Source organism: Schistocerca piceifrons, chromosome 11 (assembly GCF_021461385.2).
Source record: "Schistocerca piceifrons isolate TAMUIC-IGC-003096 chromosome 11, iqSchPice1.1, whole genome shotgun sequence".
Classification (NCBI taxonomy): Eukaryota; Metazoa; Arthropoda; class Insecta; order Orthoptera; family Acrididae; genus Schistocerca; species Schistocerca piceifrons.
Window position 1 is genome coordinate 23,376,384 of NC_060148.1, and position 7,526 is coordinate 23,383,909.

Consider the following 7,526-nt stretch of genomic DNA (forward strand, 5'->3'; position numbering starts at 1 on the left):
AAAAGTAGCAATTGACCCTGAATAAAGAAAAGTGCGAAGTTATTGACATGAGTACTAAAAGATATCCGCTAGATTTCGACTAGGCGATAAGTCATACGAATCTGAAGGCTGTAAATTCAACTAAATGCTTAGGGATTACAATTACAAATAACCTTAACTGGACGATCACATAGATAATTTTGTGTGTAGAGCATACCAAAGACTGCGATTCGTTGGCAGAACACTTAGAAGCATCAACAGGTCTACTAAAGAGACTGCTTACACCACGCTTGTCCGCCCTATTCTGGAGTACTGCTGTGCGGTGTGGGATCCGCATCAGGTGGGACTGACGGATGACGTTAAAAAGTACAAAGAAGGGCAGCTCGTTTGGTATTATCGCGAAATAGGGGGATAGTGTCACATACACTATGCGTGAGTTGAAGTGGCAATCATTAAAACAAAGGAGTTTTCCGTTGCGACGGGACCTTCTTGTGAAATTTCAGTCACCAGTTTTCTACTCCGATCGCGAAAACATGTTGTTGTCACCTACCTACATGGGGAGAAGTGATCATCACGATAAGATAAGAGAAATCATGCTCGCAGAGAAAATGTAAGTGCTCGTTTTTGCCGCGAGCCGTTGGAGAGTGGAACGGTTGAGAGACAACTTGAAGGTTGTTAATTGAACCCTCTGCCAAGCACTTTTTTGTGAACAGCAGAGTAATCACGCAGAGATAGATCCTCCGCAAGCCACTTTGGGCGATTAGCGAAGGGTACCCAGTAGCACTGCTAGTCATTTCCTTTCCTGCTCCACTCGCAAACACAGAGCGGGAAAACAACTGTCTACATGCCCCCGGATGAGCCCTAATTTCTCCTGGATCATCTTCCTGCCTCCCTCTCTCCTCTTCCTCCCCCCCCCCCTCCACTGCAATGTATGTCGGCGGCAGTAAAATGGTTCGGCAGCCAGCTTCAAATCCCAGTTCTCTAAATTTTTTCAATAGTATTTCTCGAAACGAACGACACCTTCGTCCAGGTATTGCCATTTGAGATCCCGAAGCAGCTCCATAAAACTTACGTGTTGTTCGAATCTATCCCTAACAAACCTAATAGCCGTGCTCTGAATTGTTTCGATGTCTTCGTTTAAACCGACCTATTGTGTATCCCGAACACTCCAGCGTTACTGAAGAATAGGTCGCAGCAGCGTATTATACGTGGTCTCCTTCACAGATGTACTGTTTGTTGTCGGAGGTTAGGGAAGACACAGACTGCTAGGGACTTTCCTAAATTCCGTACTAAAATTGTTAAATACAAAGAAATAGATTTGATGACAAAAAATCCATTTTCTTTGGAAGATTTATTTTATTTAGTTTCGTTGTCTGATTTATGTAAAGGTAGTTGATCATCAGTCACATCGGTAGGTATCATAGCGCGAAGAGCAACTTAACGTTAGAAATGTGGGTAGATTTGTAAAGAAATGTATTTCCGGTTGTTCCTGTTTATCTCTGACCACACACAACTTGCGTTCTTCTGCTGGGATACTTAAAAATAAAAAAATAAACATTTCGGCGTGCTTTTTCTGATTTTTCAAAAGTGAATGTAAGCCTCGTAAAATGAACTATGTTTGCTATCGTCGTTGGTTTTATGAACCATTCTTTAAACGATTGATGGGGCGATTGCAACGATGTTTGTCGACTTTTATGTTTTTATAGATTATGGTGCAGTACTGGGCTTTGCTCGGGCGTGGTTTGGACGGGTGGAGATTAATAATCGATGGGAAAACTGCGCCGTCCACGTGTGCGCAACGTTTTACTGCCCACGTAAATGGAAGTAATCATAATAACAGGTGAGACGATAGTGCGTTTAAAATTAGTTGCGACTTTTGACGTTTGGCTCAGCGGCGGGGACGAGACGCCGTTTCCCGGGTAACAGCTAAGGCCGGGGCCACACGAGCGGAACAGCTGCGGAACGTCGGACGCGCGGTAAATGACCGCACCGCTATGGCGCATGGGGCAGACGCAGCAGTCCACACGGGGCGGAACGTCTGCGGCTGCGGAATTCTGCCGCTTGCCAGCCGCATCGCCCATAGCGAGGCGGAAAACCCGCTGCAGGCACACACAGCGCTGTGGGTCACGAGAATCAACTGGGCGTTTCACACGGGCTGTGCGACAGGTGTGCGGAGAAGGCCCAGCTGACAGCAGTCAGTGCTGGGAGCGGACATTAGAAGCAGGCGGTTGCGTGCTCCGTTCAGTGTGACTACAAAGTGACTTCCACGATGTGCCCACTAGACATTGAGAAAATAGATATGGACATTCTGATAATGGAAGTGGAGAAAAGGCCTTGTATTTGGGATGTAAGGACCGAGGAATACAAGGACAGAAATAAGAAGGATGCAGCATGGCATGAAATCTGCTGTACATTATTCGATGATTTCGCAGATCATTCGAGCACAGAGAAAAAATCCGTTGGTAAGTTTTTCGTCCACTATTAGAATAATACAATTGGTTAAAAGATCACTCTGAATTGCGACATAGTTAGCGAATTAGTTTTCTGGAACTCGTTAAGTATTTTTGTTCAGAGGTTGCTGAACAATGATAAGTGTTGAGAAAGTCCTGCATTTCTGTTATTGTCGACATGTTACACATTGATAATGTAACAACAATGCACAAATATAACAATAGCAAAGAACAGTATATTTGGACAATAATATGTAAGAATTGGCAATAATGGTATCGATTCTTTTGCATGGCATGAATTAAGCCACATGATCGCCTTGGGCAATTACAATATTGGATAGAGTGATAAATCACTAAAAATAGAACACTAAACAAACCAGGTTCAGTAAGCGCTGCTCTCAAACGAGTTTCTGGATAGTATCTGAAAGAGACAACAATAGCTGATTAGTCGCAGGTGAATTTACAGGTGTAATTACCGATAATAACAAGCTAGAACAATAAAATTAATAAAATTGTAAGTATTAAGGAAAATGCATAAAAAAGTTCATTTTCTGCTCTATGTAACACCTCAGATTTTGCTGTCCTACCAAGACACTTTACCAGTCTCACTTACAAAATAATTTGCCATTACATCTCTGTTTCTTATTGCTGACACACTTGTTCTTCTTTCAACCAAGTTCGTTGCAGTCTCAAATCCATTCACAATAAATGTGTCTTCAATTTGGTGCCCATCTCTCTCGCGCACATAATTATGCAGAACACAACATGCTTTTGTTATGTCAACAGCAAAATCCAATTTCACATTCATGGCTCGCTGGAACACGCGCCATTTGTTCGACAATATGCCAAAGGAACATTCAACGTACCTACGAGCCCGTGACAAACGGTAGTTGAAAATTCTCTTCTCGCACGTCAACATTTTACCATCATATGGTCGTAGTACGTGTTCTGCGAGTCTAAATGCTTCGTCACCAACAAACACATACTATCCCAGTGGCATTTGGTAAGCCAGAGGGCTCTGGTATACACAATGTATTTCCGTTCAGACGTTTCCACAGGGTAGAGTTTTTAAAAATTGTGCTGTCTGAATCTTTTCCAAACGAGCCAATGTCAACAAAAACGAATCTATAATCTGAGTCTGCCACTGCTAAAAGAACAATGGAAAAGAAGTCCTTATAATTATAAAACAGTGAACCACTCGTCTTAGGTCTGACCAATCGATTGCCCCTATGCAATTTGGGAAATTTGCACGGATTTGGAATCCATTGGCAATATTCTTCCACTCCTCCTCTGTCGGCTCAGGCAGACATTTGTCACGCAGGCAGCCCCAACTCGCACAGCACACTTTCCTCACTATGTCACTGGCTGTTCACTTGCCTATTCTGTATGTATAGTGCAGATCAACTAAGTGACAACCAGTAGCCAAATATCTAAAACCAAAGATATAAATGTACAAAAATTACGTTCAATATTTAACGTAACTTTAAAATCTTTAAGTTACGTTAAATTTCCGTTTCTTTTTTTCTCCTTTGTAGGCCAGAAGGCACAACAAAAGTGGCGTAACATTAGGGACTATTATCGGAAATATGTAAGGAAAGTGAAGAAATCTGGTTCAGAAGCAGTAAGAATATTAAAATGCGTGTACGCTGACCAGCTGGGGTTCTTGGCACCTGCTTTAGAAACAAGAGAGTCAGTTTCAAGTCTACAGGAAGACGAAATTCAGCATTTGGAACATCCTTTGGAATTTTCCCTGGCAGAAGACGACACCGGCAATCCGGTAACATCAGCTGACGCCTCAACACCTGAGCAGATTTCAGTAGGCTCATCAGTTCCACAAAAGAAAACGAAAGTGAGGAGAGTGAAAACAGATCTTGAAGCTAAATTATGCAAATTTCTGGATAGTCCTCCAATTCGTTCTCCGTCCGCTGAGGACGAAGACAAATCTTTTTTGATTCCTTGTTGCTCACATTGCGTAAGTTTCATTTAGATCAAAAACTAGAATTCCGTATGGAAGTTTTACGCCTACTTCAGCGCATCCGAAACGCAAAATCGCAACCATTTCATGGCTGTTATGCAGCGTGTCAGCAACCTATGCAACATGAACCAACGATGGCAGTAAGCCCAGGACATTTCCAAACATTACATACACAAGGAAATATGTACAACCAGCGTGCAGCTCCTCAATTAGTGCAGATGTAGTCCCAACGGTATCGAGCTGAAAGAATTCTGATGTCTAGAGAACAATCGCCTTCTATTTCACCAGAGTTTATTGATTTTGACTCTTAAGTAGAGGGTTTTCGCAGAAAAGTGAATTAAAAGGAGTTACTTTCCTTTTTTGCATGTCCATTCTGTTAATTTCATTTACTGTTAATTGATGTTGCTTATCCTCAAAAGACAGATTTACATGTAACATTTCATTCAATATCAATAAAGAAAAGAGAATTGAACTTGTTCGTTTATTGACCTAATCATTATCTTTTTTGTTAATTGAAATGAAAGTGTTAAAACTAGTGATACACATTACTGGGTTTCTTTAATTTTAGCTGAGATAATTTTTGGCTGAGACAGGATACTTACACATTAGGATTCGCTTACCTTAAAGTTATAGCAAGCATTTCCATTAAAGGTATAGCGAGTCTCATGTTCGTGTCTTGCTTCTGTAAAGCGTTTCTAAGCGTGTGATGTAATTCATCGAAGCTTGAGAAAGACATTCGGAAATAGTTGCAAATTTTCATTTCATCCTCTCGTAGCTCGTTAAATATAACGTAAAACGCTCCTTGCAAAAACCGTCCGCATCTCGTGGTCGTACGGTAGCGTTCTCGCTTCCCGCGCCCGGGTTCGATTCCCGGCGGGGTCAGGGATTTTCTCAGCCCCGTGAGGACTGGGTGTTGTGTGATGTCCTTAGGTTAGTTAGGTTTAAGTAGTTCTAAGTTCTAGGGGATTGATGACCATAGATGTTAAGTCCTATAGTGCTCAGAGCCATTTGAACCATTTTTTGCAACAAACGACTACTCACCTCTGGATGCACCCAGTACTTTCGGTGTATTTTTCTCTTTTTCAGTATTTTAACCCTACGTATGCTACTACTGCACAGTGTCGAGCACCCATCGCGACTACCAGCTTAAAAAAAAAGGAGGAGAGAACAACTCAGTCTATTTGCTTGGCCTCCTCGCGGCTACGAAGCGAACTATCTTCATTGTAAGAACATTTCGCGCTGTACTAGAATGAAAAGTGTATTTTTTTCTCGCCTCTATTGTCATTTAATCGCAAGGTAAACAGTTACCAGATCAACTTTACTTACTTTCTTAAACATTGTGTTGATAACAGTTATTTAATATTTCGTGAATGAAACAGTGTAGACAAGAAAAAATGACACATACAGCAAATAGCTAACTCTGCACCTGAATCTACTTTTAAAATGATGAACCTCTTAAAGATGCAACGTTCACATAAAGTGTGACCGTAAATGCCTTCATGGACGACATGCGAAAAATAAACGCGACACAACTCTGCATTGTAAGCGAGAATAGCCTCGAGAGTGGCGCGCCGTAGACAGCTGCGGCCAACCGCCAATTTGTTGTTGTTGTTGTTGTTGTGGTCTTCAGTCCCGAGACTGGTTTGATGCAGCTCTCCATGCTACTTTATCCTCTGCAAGCTTCTTCATCTCCCAGTACCTACTGCAACCTACATCCTTCTGAATCTGCTTAGTGTATTCATCTCTTGGTCTCCCTCTACGATTTTTACTCTCCACGCTGCCCTCCAATAGTAAACTGGTGATCCCTTGATGCCTCAGAACATGTCCTACCAACCGATCCCTTCTTCTGCTCATGCTGTGCCACAAACTTCTCTTCTCCCCAATCCTATTCAATACTTCTTCATTAGTTATGTGATCTACCCACCTAATCTTCAGCATTCTTCTGTAGCACCACATTTCGAAAGCTTCTATTCTCTTCTTGTCCAAACTATTTATCGCCCATGTTTCACTTCCATACATGGCTACACTCCATACAAATACCTTCAGAAACGACTTCCTGACACTTAAATACTCGATGTTAACAAATTTCTCTTCTTCAGATACGCTTTCCTTGCCATTGCCAGTCTACATTTTATACCCTCGCTACTTCGACCATCATCAGTTATTTTGCTCCTCAAATAGCAAATCTTCTTTACTACTTTAAGTGTCTCATTTCCTAATCTAATTCCCTGAACATCACCTGACTTAATCCGACTAAATTCCATTATCCTCGTTTTGCTTTCGTTGATGTTCATCTTATATCCTCCTTTCAAGACACTGTCCATTTCATTCAACTGCTCTTCCAAGTCCTTTGCTGTCTCTGACAGAATTACAATCTCATCGGCGAACCTCAAAGTTTTTATTTCTTCTCCATGGATTTTAATACCTACTCCGAATTTTTCTTTTGTTTCCATTACTACTTGCTCAATATACAGATTGAATAACATCGGCGAGAGGCTACAACCCTGTCTTACTCCCTTCCCAACCACTGCTTCCCTTTCATGTCCCTCGACTATTATAACTGCCACCTTGTTTATGTACAAATTGTAAATAGCCTTTCGCTTCCTGTATTTTACCGCTGCCACCTTTAGAATTTGAAAGAGAGTATTCCAGTCAACATTGTCAAAAGCTTTCTCTAAGTCTACAAATGCTAGAAACGTACGTTTGCCTTTTCTTAATCTTTCTTCTAAGATAAGTCGTAAGGTCAGTATTGCCTCACGTGTTCCAGTATTTCTACGGAATCCAAACTGATCTTCCCCGAGGTCGGCTTCTACTAGTTTTTCCATTCGTCTGTAAAGAATTCGTGTTAGTATTTTGCAGCTGTGGCTTATTAAACTGATTGTTCGGTAATTTTCACATCTGTGAACACCTGCTTTCTTTGGGATTGGAATTATTATATTCTTCTTGAAGTCTGAGGGTATTTCGCCTGTTTCATACATCTAGCTCACCAGATGGTAGAGTTTTGTCAGGACTGGCTCTAACAAGGCCGTCAGTAGTTCCAATGGAATGTTGTCTACTCCGGGGGCCTTGTTTCGACTCAGGTCTTTCAGTGCTCTGTCAAACTCTTCACGCAGTATCATATC